This window comes from Idiotropiscis lumnitzeri, unplaced genomic scaffold (assembly GCF_059441095.1).
Source record: "Idiotropiscis lumnitzeri isolate Australia: NSW breed Sydney's pygmy pipehorse unplaced genomic scaffold, RoL_Ilum_1.0 HiC_scaffold_81, whole genome shotgun sequence".
Taxonomy (NCBI): Eukaryota; Metazoa; Chordata; class Actinopteri; order Syngnathiformes; family Syngnathidae; genus Idiotropiscis; species Idiotropiscis lumnitzeri.
The window spans coordinates 393,008-411,629 of record NW_028283619.1 but is presented as its reverse complement, the minus strand read 5'-3'; the positions used below and the strand labels follow the sequence as shown (position 1 = coordinate 411,629).

General features: G+C 44.4%; 1 long non-coding RNA gene across 3 annotated transcripts in view; it reads right to left on the bottom strand.

Annotated features, from left to right (window-relative positions):
- LOC148315605 (uncharacterized) overlaps nucleotides 1–17,346 on the bottom strand; it is a 457,922-nt gene extending 440,576 nt beyond the window's left edge. Inside the window, exons 1-7 of one of the 3 annotated variants that reach the window (XR_015840766.1) lie at nucleotides 17,161–17,346; nucleotides 16,383–16,502; nucleotides 15,648–15,782; nucleotides 14,209–14,397; nucleotides 11,814–11,909; nucleotides 10,699–10,915; nucleotides 10,465–10,594 (exon numbers count right to left, since the gene is read on the bottom strand). This is a non-coding gene — a long non-coding RNA (uncharacterized LOC148315605). Of the gene's footprint in view, nucleotides 1–10,464; nucleotides 10,595–10,698; nucleotides 10,916–11,813; nucleotides 11,910–14,208; nucleotides 14,398–15,647; nucleotides 15,783–16,382; nucleotides 16,503–17,160 lie in introns of those variants that run through there. The other 2 variants (XR_015840765.1, XR_015840767.1) reach the window with 2 other exon arrangements.
- Between the last annotated feature and the right edge of the window lie 1,276 nt (nucleotides 17,347–18,622).

Sequence of the window (18,622 nt, the reverse complement as noted above, 5' to 3'; positions counted from 1 at the left end):
GACTAGCTTTGTGTTATGTGAATCCTTGGCAAGATGGCTTGCTGTTTTGCTGTTTCAGGCATGGCTGCGTGGCTCAACTGTCCACCAACCCTCATGACACCATCTTGAAATACTATATTGAACTTGTAAAGTGGGCTACTTTTCTTCACCCTTTTTTGTTTTTCAAATATGGCTAAATCTTTTTTGAAACTTCGCCTTTGACAGTATTTCACAAGTTCTCTTTCTGCTTTATCCAAGTCGTCGCAGGTCAAATACTTTCCTTTGACAGTTCTCTTGAATAAATTCATCTTGCCTTCTTCACCTAATGTGATTAACTCCTTTCTATTTTTCCTTTACTCTGTCAGTAAGTCTTTCAGCTTTAGAAACCAGGCTACGGCCTGCTTCAATGCTGTCCAAGACGAATAATGGTTCATCCACTGGCCCAGAGAATCTTTGGGCTACAGTGACTGAATTACATGCACTTGAGTCACTCATTTGACCTCCAGGTCATTAATTGGTAATTTGAAGTGGTTTTTGTGTTTAACTAAATTCCTGGACACTGCCTGATTTTTTTCAGAGCTGTACAACCACTAGAAAGGGTGGTTCCCACAATGTGAGTTTTGCTCAGGTGGCCCAACAATGTCACAAAAACAAGTAGGGGGGTGTGTGTGTGTTTGTATAAGCTACATGTTGGGGACCAACATCGGACAGCACACCCACTGTAGGGGACCAAAATTTTTGTGGGGACCAAAAATCTGGGCCCCACAAAAAAGAGCATTGAATTCAGTGATAAGAAGCTCAGGGGGAGGTCCTGTCAAAGTTTCAGGGCTTCCCAGGAAGGTCACAAAAACAAGACGAGTGTGCTAGAAATGTGTGTGCGGAAAAATTACTCAGGATCGCTGTCTAGTGGTCGGTCCCGGTACTGCACTTACGCACACTTCACACACTCGGCTGGTCTGCGCATGTGCAGGACAGTCTGCTTTATGTCAGGCAGCCACCCTCCCCTCCCCCACAGCCCAACCCGAAAAATTGAGATGTTAGTTAAGTATTTATTCCTATTATTGAGTGAGATTACATATTTTTACTTGGCAGCTGGCACAACAGCTAAGCTTGGAGCACAGTTATTGCAAAATAAAATAAATAAACAGTAACAACAATAACGATTGTTAATATTGTTATACTTTATAGCGTAACCTATTTATACTAATTTTCTGTATGCAATTTCAAGTGCAACTAATATAGTTGTGCATATAGATAGCCACCAAATTCCATACATTAGATAAAAATAAGAGCCACGATGTTAACCAATTAACAGTTCAAGAAAAAAGCAGACATCCAAGAACTTGCTTTGTTACTTTTGCGTGGCCAGAACTACAAACCCCAAAGCAGAGCAAACCCAAAACATCAGAGAAAGTACAATACTTTTGTCAAGGAGTGGTGCTGCTGCTTTGCGATCGCTGCCACCATAGTGAACGCGCTCCCACATTCGTGCACACGCACACATGCCACACACCTGTTTTCCACGTCCTGTCAGTCCACTCCGTCGGTCCACATTTATTTCGTTGGTCAGCCATCACGGTTGGGTGCGCACTAGATCGCTGTTAAACCATCTTCTACGCCACAGTCCTCGTGTTCAACAAACATTTCTCCCGAATTCGCCTACCATGCACAACTCTCCACTTTCAAACCGAGCGCCGCTGTTACTTCCGGGTTTTTAGCGCCAAGCACTTGACGCTAGCGTGTGACGTCATGGCGAAATACTAGGTTTTAAAATAAAAATTTTCTTTTTTTTGTACAGTCTAAGTGCATGGTGTTATGTACGGGCATATGCGGGGACAGCCCGTGAAGAGGGTTGGGTACAGTGGACCCCGGAAGTGGGTGTGTTTTTGTGGTGACGTGGCGTTGTTGTTGTCCGTGATGGAAATAAAACGAGTCGATCATTACGTCGTAGTCTGAGAGTAATTCCGACATAACATTGGCGACGAGGATAATGGATTCCCTTCTAGCACCTCTTTCCCCGTTCCTCGCCCTCCCGGGAGACCCGCCAATTCCATGGGTACGTTGGCTGGAGTCTTTTGAAACGTTCATAACGGCCGCCGGGCTGGCAGACGCTAGCGACGCTCGGAGGAAAGCCCTTCTGATTCACTCGCTCGGTAGCGAAGGGCAGCGGATTTTTCGGACTCTCGGTGCCGCGCCTACATACGACAACTGTGTCAGGCTGCTAAAGGACCATTTTTCGGCCCCTCAGAATGTCATGCTACGGCGAATTGTTTTCCGCCAACGGAAGCAGCAGGCGGGCGAATCCGTTCATCACTACGTGGCTGATCTAAAAGGGCTAGCCAGCCTGTGTAAATTTGGTGTGCTGGAGGACGAGCTGATACGCGATCAGCTAGCGGAACACACTAATAACCCGAAGCTCAGGGAGAAGCTGCTGACGATGCCGGACGACCTTACTCTGTCCAAAGCAGTGGATTTAGCGTTTCACCTGGAGTCAGCAGCAGCGCTGACAGCTCAGCTGACGCCCGCCTCTCATTCCCTTTTCCCCAGACCAATGCAATTAGCTCAAACAGTGGCACCACATACGGACGCTCCAGACTCTGACTATGCTGATGACAACCTGGAAGTGAACTTTACAGCACGCCACGGTGCTACAGCACGCAAAGCCTGTAGTAACTGTGGCTCACCATCACATCAGAGGGGGGCCCCGAACTGCCCCGCTAAGGGACAGAAGTGTCAACGCTGTGGGAAGCAGAATCATTTCGCCCGCGTCTGTCGCTCTTCCTCTGCGTCAGGTAGCCAAGCTACACAACGTGTGCCGGGGAGGCCAGCGCCAACGATCATCCATACAGTAGCCACCGAAACCCGATCAGCTAAATGGTGTACAGTGGAGCTGGATGGGGCCTGCCTCCCACTGCTGGTGGATACGGGGGCTTCCAGGTCACTGTTGAACGCTACAACAGTCCGTCGTCTTTTCCCACACTGGACGCGCACTGGTAGCGCCGAGGATCTGTATGGCTATGGACACTCAAAGATTAAGATGGCTGGCACGATCACGGTGGCTGTTCGTTACGGGACGACGACTCTTCCCGCATTCACCTTTCAAGTGTCTCGACAGGGGGCCAATCTCATGGGTTGGGATTTGTTTAGCGAGCTGGGTTTCGCCATCTTGGACAGTGTGGGAGGGACCATCCTTTCTGTCATCTCACCGTGGCGCCAGAACAGGCCAGATCTGTTCAGCGGTGTGGGCTGCCTCACCGCCTTCAACCATCAGCCTCTCCTCCGACCGGGGGTGCGCCCGGTGATTCAGCCCCTGCGCCGACTGCCCCTCGCCCTGCGCGACCAAGTAACTGCCGAGCTGCAGAAACTCTCCGATGCGGGCATCATAGAGCGCATTGATGCCTCTCCCTGGATCTCAAACCTGGTGGTGGCGAAGAGGAAGTCTGGGGGCCTGCGTCCGTGTGTTGACCTCAGAGCGGTGAATAAGGCAGTAGTCCCGGACCGCTACCCGCTACCCACGGTGGAGGAATTAGCAGCACAGTTCTACAACTCGTCCGTCTTCACGAAGCTGGATCTCCGCCAAGGCTACCTGCAGGTCCCTTTACACCCAGACAGCCGCAACCTGACAGCTTTCGTGACACACGATGGGGTGTTCCGCTACACCAGGATGCCCTTCGGCCTCAGCTCAGCCCCGAGCTGTTTTCAAAAAATTATGTCAACGATTTTCGCTGGCATCCCGGGCGTGGTGGTCTTCTTGGATGACATTGTGGTCCATGGGGCGACACCAGCCATCCATGACGGGCGACTGGCGAGGGTTTTGGAGGTCCTCAGCAGCCACGGCCTCACTCTGAACGAAGATAAGTGCACGTTTGCAGCCCCTGTCATCGAGTTTGTTGGGTTCCGGTTGTCCGCCGCGGGCCTCAGCCCGCTACAGTCCAATGTGGAGGCCGTCCTGCGCCTGGCAGAGCCGTCGTGTCCAGCCCAACTGTCGTCTTTTCTGGGGATGACGGCGTACTACTTGCGTTTCCTTCCCCGGTACTCTGAGACTACATCGCCGCTGCGTGAGCTCCTGAAACAGGACGCGGTCTGGCAGTGGACTCCGGCCTGCTCCGCAGCCGTCCGCCAACTCAAGACCCAGCTCACCTCACCACCGGTGCTGGCATTCTTCGACCTGGAGAGTCCGACATTCGTCACATGCGATGCGTCTAACACAGCAGTCGGGGCGGTGCTCTCCCAGATCCAAGGAGGCACGGAGCGCCCGGTGGCGTTCGCTTCTAGGTCACTCAACACGGCCGAACAGAAGTACTCAGTGGGCGAGCGCGAAGCGCTGGCCTGCGTCTGGGCGTGTGAGCGATGGCATATATATTTATACGGACGCCATTTCACTCTGAGAACCGACCACCAGGCTCTCACTGCCCTGCTCGCCACATCGGGATCGGGTCGCAAGCCGCTGAGGATCTACCGCTGGTCGGAGAGGCTCCAGCCATACGACTTCACCACTCTGTTCACTCCTGGCAAGGAAAACGTCGTGGCAGACCTGCTCTCTCGCGCCAACCCTGTCCCAGCACTCGATTCCCCAAACCCTGACCCAAAGTCCGACTCAAGCCGGGACGCGATGGAGTCCGAATTCATCCTCATGCTCCACGGCCCACTCCAGGCCTCTGTCTCCTTGGAGGACCTACAGATGGCGTCAGAGAAGGACCCTGCACTTTGCCAGCTCCGTACTTACATCCGGGAAGGGTGGCCTGCCAAGGTCCCGGAGCAGTTGGCACCCTTTCACAGGGTCCGGGATGAGTTGACCTGTTGGAACGGCGTCTGCGTGGCTCGGGGGTTGCGCACAGTCATTCCCAGTGACCTCAGGCTACGTGTCCTGGCCATGGCACACGAGGGCCATCTGGGGATTGTCAAGGTGAAGTGCCGCTGCAGGGACCTGGTGTGGTGGCCTGGCATAGATCGTGATATAGAAACAATGGTAAAGGACTGCACAGCCTGCCTGGTTAGTGGGAAGACGGGACCACCGCCCACGCCACCCCTGCAGCCCTTGCAGTGGCCTGCCGCACCATGGGAACACATTCAGCTTGACATCTGCGGCGAGCTTCACGGTGTCCCGCACCATCAACGATTCCTCCTAGTGGCATATGACCTCCATTCGAAGTGGCCGGAGGTGGTTGCCACAGGGTCTGTCACAACTCGGGTGGTCATAGACTTTCTCTCATCTGTGTTTTCTCGTTGGGGCCATCCGAACGCTATCACCACGGATAACGGCCCACAGTTCGCTTCGGCGGAGTTTGCCGCCTTCCTGGAGGAGAAAGGGATCAGACACATCCGCACATCTTTTTACCATCCGGAAGCAAACGGAGGGGTCGAGCGTCTGAACCAGTCCTTAAAGAACGGGATCAGGGCTCACCTAGCAGATGGACTACAGTTTTCAGCTGCGCTGCTCCGCACCCTCCTCCACTACCGAGCAACGCCACACTCGACTACCGGCAGTTCCCCAGCGCTCCTGATGATAGGCCGGGAACTTCAGCTCCCTCTGAACCGGCTGCGGGCCCCAACGGTCACCACACCAGGGGCGACGCCCGGCTGCAGCGCCAGAGTCACGGAGATGCAGCGTCAGATGAAACGGCGGTTCGACAGGAGACGGAGGATCGCCATCCAACTCGGGCCGGCCACTTTCAAGCTCACTGACGGGTCACGGTGGCATGCCAGTCGCCTTCGGAAGGTGGCACCGCCCTCGAGCGCCGACGCAGGTTTGGAGGACACAGCATCCATGTTTGAGGACTGCACCTTCCCTGATGAACAGCGGCAGGATGCAGCCGGCCACCCACCTGAACAGCTGGAGGCTTGCCCTGGCCCAGAGGCCCGCCCAACTCGTGTGCGGATGAAGCCGAGGCATTTGAGAGACTATGTTTTGGAGTAATGTCCGTTTCGAGTATCGCCGGTTGGTGACAGTATTTTGCATGCGTTGTGATGGGAGCCAGCATTGACTTCATCCGGTTCGTTTGGGTTTGATTCTTTTGATACATACGCTCCTCAAGGGTTTTTCAAAAGGGGGGGTAAATGTTATGTACGGGCATATGCGGGGACAGCCCGTGAAGAGGGTTGGGTACAGTGGACCCCGGAAGTGGGTGTGTTTTTGTGGTGACGTGGCGTTGTTGTTGTCCGTGATGGAAATAAAACGAGTCGATCATTACGTCGTAGTCTGAGAGTAATTCCGACATAACACATGGGGTTATGATAGATCGAATGAGTATACCTTTATGTACTCACTAACATTTATGTTGATCATAAAATGTTGTTTTGATGAAGAAAACTGTTATTTTTTAGAATCAATTGGCTTAGGGCACTTGGGCAAACTACGGCCCGGGGGCCACTTGTGGCCCGTTAAACGTTTCAATCCAGCCCCCCAAACTTGAAAAAAATTAAATGAATAAGCCTTGTTAATGGTTTATTTTCTAAATACTGTGGTTTTTCAAAGACATATATATTGTTGTAATGCTTTTGTTCACTTTCGTTTAAAATTAAATGTATTTTAGGACTCATTGTGCCCCCCCCCCTCCCAATCAAAAAGTTTGCCCATCCCTGGCATAGTGGATGGGCCGAGGAGTTTAAAAGGCACACATCATGCATTTTTCAGTCAGTTTTAGCCAGGGCTTGGTATGGGGAAGACCAGCTGGTTTACATGGAATCATTAAATTTTCCCAAGTTTTATTTAAGTTAATTGGACAAAACAAAAAAACGCAATATTCTTCTGCCAGAGAGTATGTAATATTCTTCTGCCATTTTATTGTAGAGGGCCATTTTGAGCCCCTAACAATATTATTCAACCAAGAGATCATGAGTCGTCGCCCAATTACTTTCTGAAGTCAGCTGGGATGTCACGGCTGTGACCCTCGTGAGGATAAAGTGGTTCAGATGGAAAAGTAGGACTAAGGGCTTTTTCTCAGGTTTCCATGCGCAAATCCATGTATATTAGGTTAATTGGAGACTCTAAATTCTCTACTCATCAAATGACATTCGTGACCCTGATGGATAGATAAAATAGATTATTAATCTGCCATGGGAAGTCCAAGGTGTCTGGTAGAAAGAAATGCATTCATACACTCATTACACAGTCAACCAAGCAAAGACACAAAGCCTAGGGCAGGGGCGGGCAAACTTTTTGATTGGAGGACCACAATGGGTTCTAAAATATGACAGAGGGGCCGGACCAGGAGCAGATGGATGGAGTGTTTTGGAAACCTCACCTCATCTGAGAAAAAAAATACATTTAATTTTATATGAAAGTGAATAAAAGCATTCCAACAATAATATTTGTCTTTGAAAACCACAGTGTTTAGAAAATAAAACATTAACAAGGTTTATTCATTAAATTTTTTTCAAGTTCGGCGGCCCGGATTAAAACTTTTAACGGGCCGCATGTGGCCCCCGGGCCGTAGTTTGCCCTCGCCTGGCCTAGGGCATAAACACATACATGTAATATCCAATCCGCTTATTCTCACAAGGATAGCGTGCTGGAGCCTACCCAGCTGTCAACGGGCAGTAGGCGGGGCACACCCTGAAGTGGTTGCCAGCCAATCGCAGGGCACGCAAAGACGAACAACCATCTGCGCTCAAACTCACTCACAAATGCAACCTCCACACAGGAAAGCTGGGTCCCGGGATCGAACCCTGAACCTTGGGACTGCGAGCCGGATGTCCTAACCAGTCTTAACTCATTAAATACCAGCCATTTTCACTGGAGCAACCCACTCAATCCCAGAGTTTTCCTGGGTTTTGACTAATATTGCAAGGCCCACAGAATATTGTATTCTAATGCTATATAGACATGGAGCACACCCGAAGAAAGATGAGACTCTCTTCTTTCAACAGAAAAAAAATGTTTGTTCCTATCTTTTTCCATTCTTGAACAATCGGCATTTGAAAATAGCTAAATTTCATGAAAACTCCAATCCCTGGGGAAAAAACTGAGAAAATGAGCTTTTTGTAAACTGATGCATTTTGACCATAATTTGAACTTTGACACTATTATTTATGGCTTTTATGACACCTCTAACATCTAAATAATGCATGCCTTCTATAAAATAACAAAAAAAAGCACAAAAAATATGTTTTTGATAAAATAAATTTATTTGCACATAACACTAAACGACTGAACTGTTGAACTATGTACAAAAATGAAATACATCAGTGTCATACATACTTTTTTTTTGTGTGATATAAAATAAAACAGTTGCCTTGATGCAAGGGCACACAACATAGTTCACACCACATTCTTGTTTCACTCCGTTTGCCTTTGCGCAAACAGACCCGACACTTTCGTTGTGGTCTGGCTTTGCTGGTCCGTGGAAAATAGGCGAGCTTGTGTTTGTCCACTGGGGTTTGTGTGAAAATAATTGTCTGGGAAGTGATTGCTGGCATCCGCGATGTGCTGCAGAAGCTCATCCGTGAGAAACAGCTGCAGGAAATCAGCTGGCTCCTCAGACTCCAAATGGGCAGCGGCATTCAGTGGTCCAGGGGTTGCTGTAAAGTCGATTTTCCTCGGTTGCCATCCAGTGTGACGCCATCCGGAACCACTGCTTCCTGATGCACAACCTGTAAATTACAGAAATATAAACAATTGGAAATATATATTTATTGCTGCATTTTATTGCTGGCGTGTGAAGTTTCATATTATAATTTACCTTTCTTTACACCAACAAGACGAGGAGGAACTTTCTTGCCGCGGGATGCACAATCTGTGAATTTTAGAAAGTATGCATGATTACCACACCATTCAGTATTGTTGTTTCCTCGTCGGGGAGGAGATACGCTTGCGTCTAACTGCACATTTATGCGACATTTTCTGCCCGCAAGATGCATGATATGTACAATAAAAGCATGAGGGGTAAAACCACATGTTCAATGGTAACTTGCGAGCGCTTACCTCCTCGTTCGGGGGGATCTGGTGAGGACTCTCAGCTGCTTTGGCTATTGTCCGAAGGCAGGCGATGCAGGCCGCAAGGCACGCGCACCCTCTTTAAACGCCTGTTTGTTGTGACGACGACAAAGCGTCATCCTCTCAACCAAAGCGTCTCCATCGCCTTGATGCTTTTAGGAAGCTTTTTTTTACAAAAAAGCATTCCTCGATCGTCATTTGCTTGGAGGATTTCATTGCTAACGCTACTAATGCGACTGCTGCTAGTGCTGCCGATGCTGCTGCTACCCACGCTGCTCTCCACACTTATAAGTCTACCCCAGGATCCCGCCCCCCATTTGTACCTCTGGCGCAGATTCAAGGCGGATCTTTTGCACCTCTGCCCCCTGCTGGGTGATTTTTACATGATTCACAATGCGGACATGGCTGATTCTCAGTCAGAGGTTGCATCAGACCCTTATGTACACTATGACGTAAAAAAGACAGGAAACGTACTTATACGTCTTTGGTAGAGGGCGCCATTGCATTAAAAGACGTCTTTGTACGTCTAAGGGAGTAAATGAGTTGAACAAAGTACAGGGTCCTTCACCTGACTACAGATGATCTTCTGGGGACTTTATTTGGTTTTAATCACTTTTGGGGTCTGTATCTATGCACACTCCCTGGTTTTGCTACCTTCCCGGGTACCACATACACACTGCTTAGTTTCTCTGCCTTCGTGGGTACCACATACATATTGCTTGGTTTCTCTGCCTTCCTGGGTACGACATACACACTGCCTGGTTTTGCTACCTTCCTGGGTACCAGTCACACAAACGTCAGACGACTCAGCACATACCGACTGTCTCAGCACTACACACTTTCACTCCAAGGCAGTGCTGTGAACCAACTTACTGACAAGAGGTAGTATTTAGAATTTTAAAAAGTGCTTGAAAGGTTTTGTTCATGTAAAACCAACAGATTATGACATTATTATTATTATTTAAATCAGTATTAAACAGCATCAGCATAGGTTAAAGATATTATACAGACTATATACGATAAAAAAATACTAAACCACCCTTGCTTTTCCGTCATTTCTTGTATAAGTTAACACACAGATGTATAACATTTGTTTATACAAATATAACGATTAAAAAGTAGCTGATTAGAGTTTTAATTTTGTATTCATTAATCTGTAATAAAAATGGACATATTTTGGTTAATAAAATTAACAAGAAATAAAAGTAAAGGGTGTTCTAATACTTTTTTCAAGATTGTCCTAACATACATTTAATGTTTACAGTATATGTCTTCGGAAGAAGCGCAGCATTAGATTTTTTTTTTTGTTCTCTCTCTTTGACTTCTGAATTTGAATTTCTGTCACAGATGTGCTTGAATTCTATTTTGGATGATTTGTGTTAAACTGCACAAATATTTGAAGAGCCATAGAATTCAAGAATCACACCAGTGCTGCTACTCCTCCGAACGGGTGAACGCCCTTGATTAACAACCTGCGTTGAGGTGGCTTTTGAGATTCGTGGTGTGGGAGAAAAATCTCTGAAGGCATTCTTAGACTTCAAGAGAGGGTCCACAATTTTCAAAGATTCACTTCCGTCTGAATCAGAGGCCTCACTTGTATCCGGAATATATTCATCTCCACTGTCATCTGAGTTGGAGTAATAATGCTTATCCATTCCAAAGTCAGCCTGTTTTTTTAATCTAAAAAACAACAACAACGAAATATAAAGGATAGAAGGCAGGAGACCAATAAAATATATGCAATTTGCTTGTAAGATTCCCTGAAATCTATATGGGTTGTTTACCTGTATACTTTTGGTCCTCCTGAGCCTTGGGATAGTAATATGGTCTGGGTCTGAGGCGCAAAGTTCAGGGGCAGGATTTGACAATGATTCGTCAGAATCTGTGTCGTTATTCCAAGGAAGATTCAGCCCATATTTTTTGTCCAAGGGAGGAGACTGGGTTGCATCAGAGTCCAAGAGAAAATTGAGAACCCATTAAATACTTAATCCCCAGAGGAATCTGCACAGAAAAAGGTCTTAATTCTATTTGAAAAAAAAAAAAAAAACTAAAATATTGATGAATGATATGACAAAATAATGTAATAACAAAATTAATTGACCGTAACAAAAAGCTCCCGGGAGGAAAACTACATTAAATGTTTTTTTAACAGGGCAGTGAAAATATTGGAAAATAAAAACGATAATAAATAAAATAATATAAAAAAAGAATTCAATGTGTATCGATGGACCCATATGAAATACTTATATCGCTATGTACTTATCAGCCATATCGCCCAGCCCAATATGTAACTGCAACTTCAAAACCTCGGGCCATAACAGGATTGTAACATGGGATGCATATCTTCATTCCTAAATTTGTAGATCCCGAGGAGGCTGCTCAATGGTCCTGGTAATCTAAACCTCAACCAATTCGATCACAGCCAATGTTCTCCATCCTTGTTAAGAAGTTTTGAAATGATTTAATAGATATACTATTGCAAACTATACCAGAATTTTAGACATTTTAAACTTTTGATCACAATTTTACCTATTTTCTAAAAATCTGAAGAATCCACATGCCAAATCACCTGCTGTAGACACATAGGTTCTGTTCTGACAGATAATTCAGTTACAGGTTGTGTACTTAAAGCCAATAAGAGGGCAATGCAGCAGTCGACAACCTGACGAAAGCTTAAGTCTCCCAATGAGAGAACTGTAGTGGCTGGTAGGTTCTTAGATTGTAACATAGTAAAGACATATACTAGGCATAACTGTATATCATATGATGATGAGGGAAAATATTATTAGCTACGATTTATGTCCAGATATATTAGAAAACTTGTCCAACCAGCACAGGTCTATCTAACTGTAATTTTAACATCTCAAGACACGACAGGATGACCACATGATACGCATACCTCCTTTTCAGAGTCTGTCAAAACTTGAGAAGGCTGCTTCGATGTTCTGGTGGCATCAACCTCAGCCGATTCAGTCATTGTCGGTTGTCCTCCATCCTAATGAACAAGTTGAATATTAATTTAATGAATTAAAAAAAGAAAATGGATCAGAATTTTACACATTTTAGGCTTTGGCCACCCAAAACAAAAACTAACAAGTTCACGAATGAAACAAAACCAATTACTTTAGCGCATGACAATTAATCTTCAGTAGAGATATGTTGTGACTGATATTTCAGTCACAGGTTGTCTTTTGAACGCCACCAGGGGCGCAATGGAGCACAGGACAGCCAAAAGTCTTCTTGTCGGACACCTGTAGTGGCTGGTAGGTTCTAAGATTATAACATAGTAAAGGCACATACAACTCCTAACTGTATTTCATATGATAATGAAGGAAAAGATGATTAGCTATGATTTATGTCAACAATAAAAATGGCTCTACGGGGTCCCCACAAACACAAACCTGACAGTTGGGTGTCAGATGGCCAACATACCTGACACGCAATTCAACTCAACTGGACCCCACAACACAAGAAAAAGCTGAGTGAGCCTCAAACCAGACATACACATTCACTGACAAATATCCTGTGACACCAGATATATTAGAAGTCTTGTCTAATCAGCACACGTCTATCTAACTGCAATTTTAACATCTCGAGACACGACAGGATGAGTACACGATACGCATACCTCCATTTCTGAGTCTGTAAAGCCTGGAGGAGGCTGCTTCGATGTTTTAGTAGCATCATAAATTTATTGAATTAATTATATTTGAGGTTGGATTAGATTTTTACACATTTTAAGCCTTAGCCACCCAAAACAAAACATAAGCTCATGAATGAAATAAAACTAATTAATTTCGCCCATGCCAATTAATCTTCTGTAGACACGTGTTGTGACCAGTGTTGTTTTTGGCAGGCATTTTAGATTTTGTCCAAGTCATTTGGACAAAGTGCTGATTTGTTTACATCACATTTAGTCATCCCAATTCGTTATAGTTTTAGTCCAGTTTTAGTCAACGAAAACTAAAAAAAGGGTTTTAGTCCAGTTTTAATCGACGGAAACGCAAAAAAAGTTTTACCCTAGTTTTCGTCAATTTATTCACAAAGGTTTTAGTCCAAGCGGCACGGTGGCCCAACTGGTTAGCAGGATGGCCTCACAATATTGAGGTCGTAGGTACGATTCTGGCTCCGGCCTTCCTGCGTGGGTTTCCTCTGGGTAATTCGGTTTCCTCCCATATTCTTAAAACATGCATGGCAAGTTGCTTGGACACTCTAATTGCCCCTAGGCATGAGTGTGAGCGTGGATGGTTGTTCGTCTATGTATGCCCTGCGATTGGCTGGACACCAATTCAAGGGTGTACCTCGCCTACTGCCGAAGACAGCTGGGATCGGCTCCAACACCCCCCGCGACCCTAGTGAGGAGAAGCGGTACAGATAACGGATGGATGGATGGATGGGTTTAAGTCCATTTGAGTTAAAACAAGGCATTCAAGGTTTCCACCCAAGACCCACCCCAAGACTTTTGGATGGACTACAAAGGATTCTTCATTACAAACAGAAAAAAGTGGCAACAGTGGAATCAATGCTCACTGCTCCAAAATAAGCAGAGAAGCAAAACATTTTGTTGGGCAACTGTTGTGGCTTTATTTCACTAAAAGCAACATAAAATAATTTATGAACCACATGCTAACAATTTTGTCTCGTCAACGAAAAAAATTCATGTACATCACGTCATGTTTTCGTCATAAAAGAACCTCGTTTAGCTTGTCATCGTCATTAAAAAAGGGGCGTTAACGAAGTATTTTCGTCATAGTCATCAGTGACGAAAACAACACTGGTTGTGACTGATATTTCAGTCCCAGGTTGTCTCCTGAACACCACCAATTGGGCAAGGGGGCGCAGGAAAGCCTGGGGTCTTCTATTTTTACAGTATAGAAAGGCTAAATATCAAATTGAAACAGTGTTTTATATCATGAATATACAGGGTTGGTGCTGGTTCTGGTAGGGAAACCACAACATAAAGATGTCCTTAATTAGTCCCACAATGGGTATATTTGCAATATGGCATATGATGGCCTAACAGGGCCACCGCCCAGAAAAGAGTAACGCAGAACTTTGTAATACTGTCACTCCCTGACCAGTTCGTTGTTCCTGAAGAGCCAAACTTTGACTCAGACCCACAAATTTGAATTACAGATAGTGGACAATGGAGAACTCCCCCAGTCAGTCAGCATGTTCAACTTCCATAGAAACCTCAACATACATTTATTAGATTGCCAAACTAATTGGAAACTACATCACCAGAACACCACAAGTGGGCTCTGTTATTGTACTTAAAGATGCATCTTACAAACCTGTGTTCTCCAAGGCCAGCTGGTCCATAGTCTTAAGTTATTTCTTCGCCAACATCAATGTCTCGGAGCGCAAACAGACAGAGGTGTGGTCTGTCCTCTGTTGTCTTCTTCTTCATTTTACAGTTGGGGTGCATGTGGTCATCATTAACCAGTCTTCCCAGACTGCCATCTTCTTGAGCGGCATCAACACTTAAAATAGATTTAAAAAAAAAAAAAACAATTATTCAATCAATGTCAGAAATTAATCTTTGAGACAATCTTGTGTACACAAAACATAAAAATAGGAAATCCACAATTTTTAAATCTTCTAAATCAAATCATACAAGAAATTTCTATTGGAATCAGACCCTATTAACAGCTTGTCTTTGAGACTTCATGGTCTATATTTTCATTTGTACAGATTCAACGCATGAATAAAAGTAATTACCGTATTTTCGCAGTCATAAGCAAACAAAGCGCCCTGTCAGTCGATGCGTCCATTAAATGGACAAAGTACCACTCACGTCCATCAGCCCTTGTCATCAACGAGCTGTTGGAAGTGCATGTTAGCACACCCTGCTGGGCAAAGAGTGAGTTGTCCATGCTTACAATCGACCGTGACAAATACACCATCTGACTATAATGTTTGGGTGATGGTGTTGGAAAAAGCTGGACAAAGGGCAGCTGTCCACAATGTTTTAGTCTGTCTTATCATTTATGTTATTGCAAGCAAGAAACGTCCCAGGTTTAGACAACAGACAAAAAGTCCAAAGCATAACAGCACATCTCTTTAAACAGCCATGCAAATCTCTCTAAACAGCTATGGGATTGTGGGTCTCTGCTCCCAGAATGCATTGCTTGAATTAGCTAAGGCTGAGTGGCTTTTGTATTATTTTCATTTTTTTGGGGTATATTGATGGCATGAGAGATACATGTTTGTGTTAATCTTATTTCTATGTTTCATTGTTTGCTTGTATGATGAGTTTTTTATTTTTTTTTGAAACCGTGACTCTAAGGAGTGTGGTGAGCAGCCAAGTCCCTCCCCTGACGTTGCTTTGTAGGCGATTGCCAATGCACCTAATATTGGCCTGAGCCATTGTCAGCTATTGTCAATAGAGACTTGGCGTCTGCTGCAACAATGGGGTGATTGCTCATGTTATTGGGGCATAGTAGGCTGCTATCGGCTGTGTCAGTGTGGGCAGCTCTGCCAAGTTCATGCTATGCTAACAGCAGCTGTGCTATCGTCTTGTCAGGCGGTGCGTCCAGTATATGTTACAAAGACAGAAATAGCGGCCTCAACAGGTGTTGCGCCCTTTGACACGGCGCGTCTTTTGGGTGCGAAAATACGGTATACATTTTTGCTTAGAGAATGATTTTTCCCCTAACACTTATGGGATGAGCATGTGTTTATTTTTTTAAATAAAAACAAAAATAAGATAACATCTCAATCTTTGCCTCACCTCCAAAAAGACAGTGCCTCTTCCATCCATCTTCCTGCGTTGAGATTTATCAGAATCTATCAATTTTCCTCTGTACTCCATAATAAAGAATAAAGTCATCTTTCCTGAAAGGGGCCTTGGTAAATACTCCTCGACCTAGTTAACAGGGAAATCAAGATAGCTTCGTCATATTTTTAAGCACACAAATAAGGAGTCATCATATTCATTTGGGCCACTATACTAATGTAGGGTGGTTTGAAACATTGCTTCTTGTGAGGGATAGAGCAGAGCCCTTCTTTATGATTTTAAAGGAACAGACCAGCCAAAATTCATTTTCCAGCATTGCATTAGCCAGTATGTATTAGGACTGAAAGTACAAATGTCAATGGCACCTGGTTACGTAAAAAAAAAACTTTAAGATTATTTAGTTTCATAACAATGACATACACTGTATACACAGTCATATTGGATCGCGTCACGTGATCTCTGTGACGTATAACGTGCTTTACACTAGACTATCAATATCGGACTTGTTCACCGGTCTATTGTGGTATGAAAATGCCGGAGGGCGTCATCAAGTACAGCCTTAATTTAGATAGAACTCCTACCATCAGGTTTCACGCTCACTGAAATAACTTGAAACTGACAAAAGAAAAGTTCAAGACACTCTTAATGTAAAATAACCACTTAAAAAACGATGTCAGCTTGGTTATCAGAAAACAATAATATATCTTAGCAAAAGCGTTAACATCATACCTTTAAATGAGTTTATATACTTCGCTTCTAACTCTGCAGTCTTGTCCAGACCCTTGACTGCATGTTCAATAGTATCCTGCTTTGGGGACTTCCTGCATCTCAGGGAAGGCATTGTTTATTCTATAAAGAAAAAAGACAGTTTTGTGTTGAGAATTATTAATACTATAGGCTAAATGGAGTTTTAACAATATCAGTGTAAGAAAAATAAATTATAAATTAAAAAAATATCAATCCCTCCATCCCAATTAACGATTTCAACCATAATAGTTTATATTGAAGTTTAAACAACAGACAGACAGATTTATGCAGTGTGACTACAAAAATCTTACCAAAATTGCATTCACAGTAACCTTTGCTTTAAGAATCATGTAATTAACCAGTGAACATCGTGTCTTACACAAAAATTAATGACAGAAATTATCATGGTACTTGCATTCTGTTGTTCTATAACAAAAGTGCAAGCTGTTAGCTCCGCAAAGCTAACGCAACAAGCTAGCGTCCCTCGTGCTCACATTCAATGCAAACCTGACCACCGGATGAAAATACGCGTCGGTTTAGTTCTTTAAATGAGTAAAAGCACCATGACGTTTTATAATTATTCAATGCTTAACTGGAGCTCGTCAATTATGTCGATGTAGGAGCACATGTTTGCTAGGCCAGTGTTGTAGGCCCACATCCATGGTGCTACTTTGTATAGTGTTTTCCACACAACTATCTCTAACCATGAACAAATGCACTCGAGGCATGTTTTGAATAAAAACAAACGAAAAACACTTACCTCTCCGTTTCAACAGCAGTTCGAACTTCGAAGTGGTGATATTCTCCAGCGTTAAGCACCTGCTCGAACTGCGAATAGGTCAAATTCAACAGCGTCTTTTTTCTGTCTTAATAAGGACGCGATGAGAGGAGGAGCGCTTGCCTTTTCGTCAGCACGCCCCGCGCGGGAGGTGCTGCTTTATCACTCTCTATCTGTGCCCGCCCGCCGGCATGTCGATAGAAAAATAATATTCCTTCAAACATTACTTTCATCTTCTTAACGTTTTGTAGTGAATTTAACAGGTTCACCACTTTTTTCAAATACACCAATGGAAAACAGGTCTTAATTGAGGAAACATACAAAGAGCGTCTCACAAACACCTTATGATGAGCAATGTAATTTGATCACGTTTTTTGTCACTGCCTGGACGTCGGTTCACTGGCCTGGTGGCAGTGGCTTGTAGACACTGTCACTGAGTGGGAACGGATCTCAAGGTGGGTCAAACTAACCCAAGCAGTGGATCGGTCCGTTTTTTAAATTTATTAATTTTTTTATTTTATGTATTTATTTATTATTTAATACAAGGGCTTCGGCTCACTACCAGTGGGCGGGACCAAAGAATTTGGGTTTCCTTTGAGCTAGGAGGCAGTCAAAGGCAGTCCAATCCCCGGCAACATAAAGCGCCTAGCTCTGGGGACATGGAATGTCATTTCTCTGGTAGGGAATGAACCCGAGCTGGTGTGTGACTAGACCAGTGGTTCTCAATTATTTCCTGTCATGCCCCCCCTACCAAGAAGAAAACAATTCGCACCCCCCCCCCACCACAATTTTTTTTTACATTTCGTACTAATGTACATGTTCTTTGCATATTAATGTTAGATTGTCAATAAAATATCTTACCTTAACAAAGCTAAATTGATAAAAAAAAAATATCATTTTGAGAACGACTATTGTGAGGATCTCGAAACTCAGTACTCTGTGGTGCTAATATTGATGAGATGATAAATATGTTGAAGCCACAGAACAAAAAGATTAGATATTGTTTGGAAATTAATGACGTACATAACAAAGGAATATCAGCCTTGATTGGAGTACATTACTGCATTTAAATTTTTAATAAAAACGAAACAATTATTGATGTTATGACCACTATGAAGAATTTAAAAAAACAATATATAGGGATAATTATAGTTTTCATTTTGTTATGTTTAGTCTGTTCATGTTGCATTATTTTTATGACAAAGATGATGGTTAATCGTAGGTTTGTTGCCCAAATGTACCGTTACAACCTGATTAATGTTGAGAATGACGAACTCAAACTGGACACTAAAACGTAAAAACACATGGACTTCTTGCCCCTGTCCACACACGTGCACACACACACACACCATACACGAAGATCCGGGAGGTAAGGACGGCTGTCCTCTCCTACAACGAGGCAAGGGCCTCCACCAAGTCACCCCAGGGACAAGTTTTATTCCCT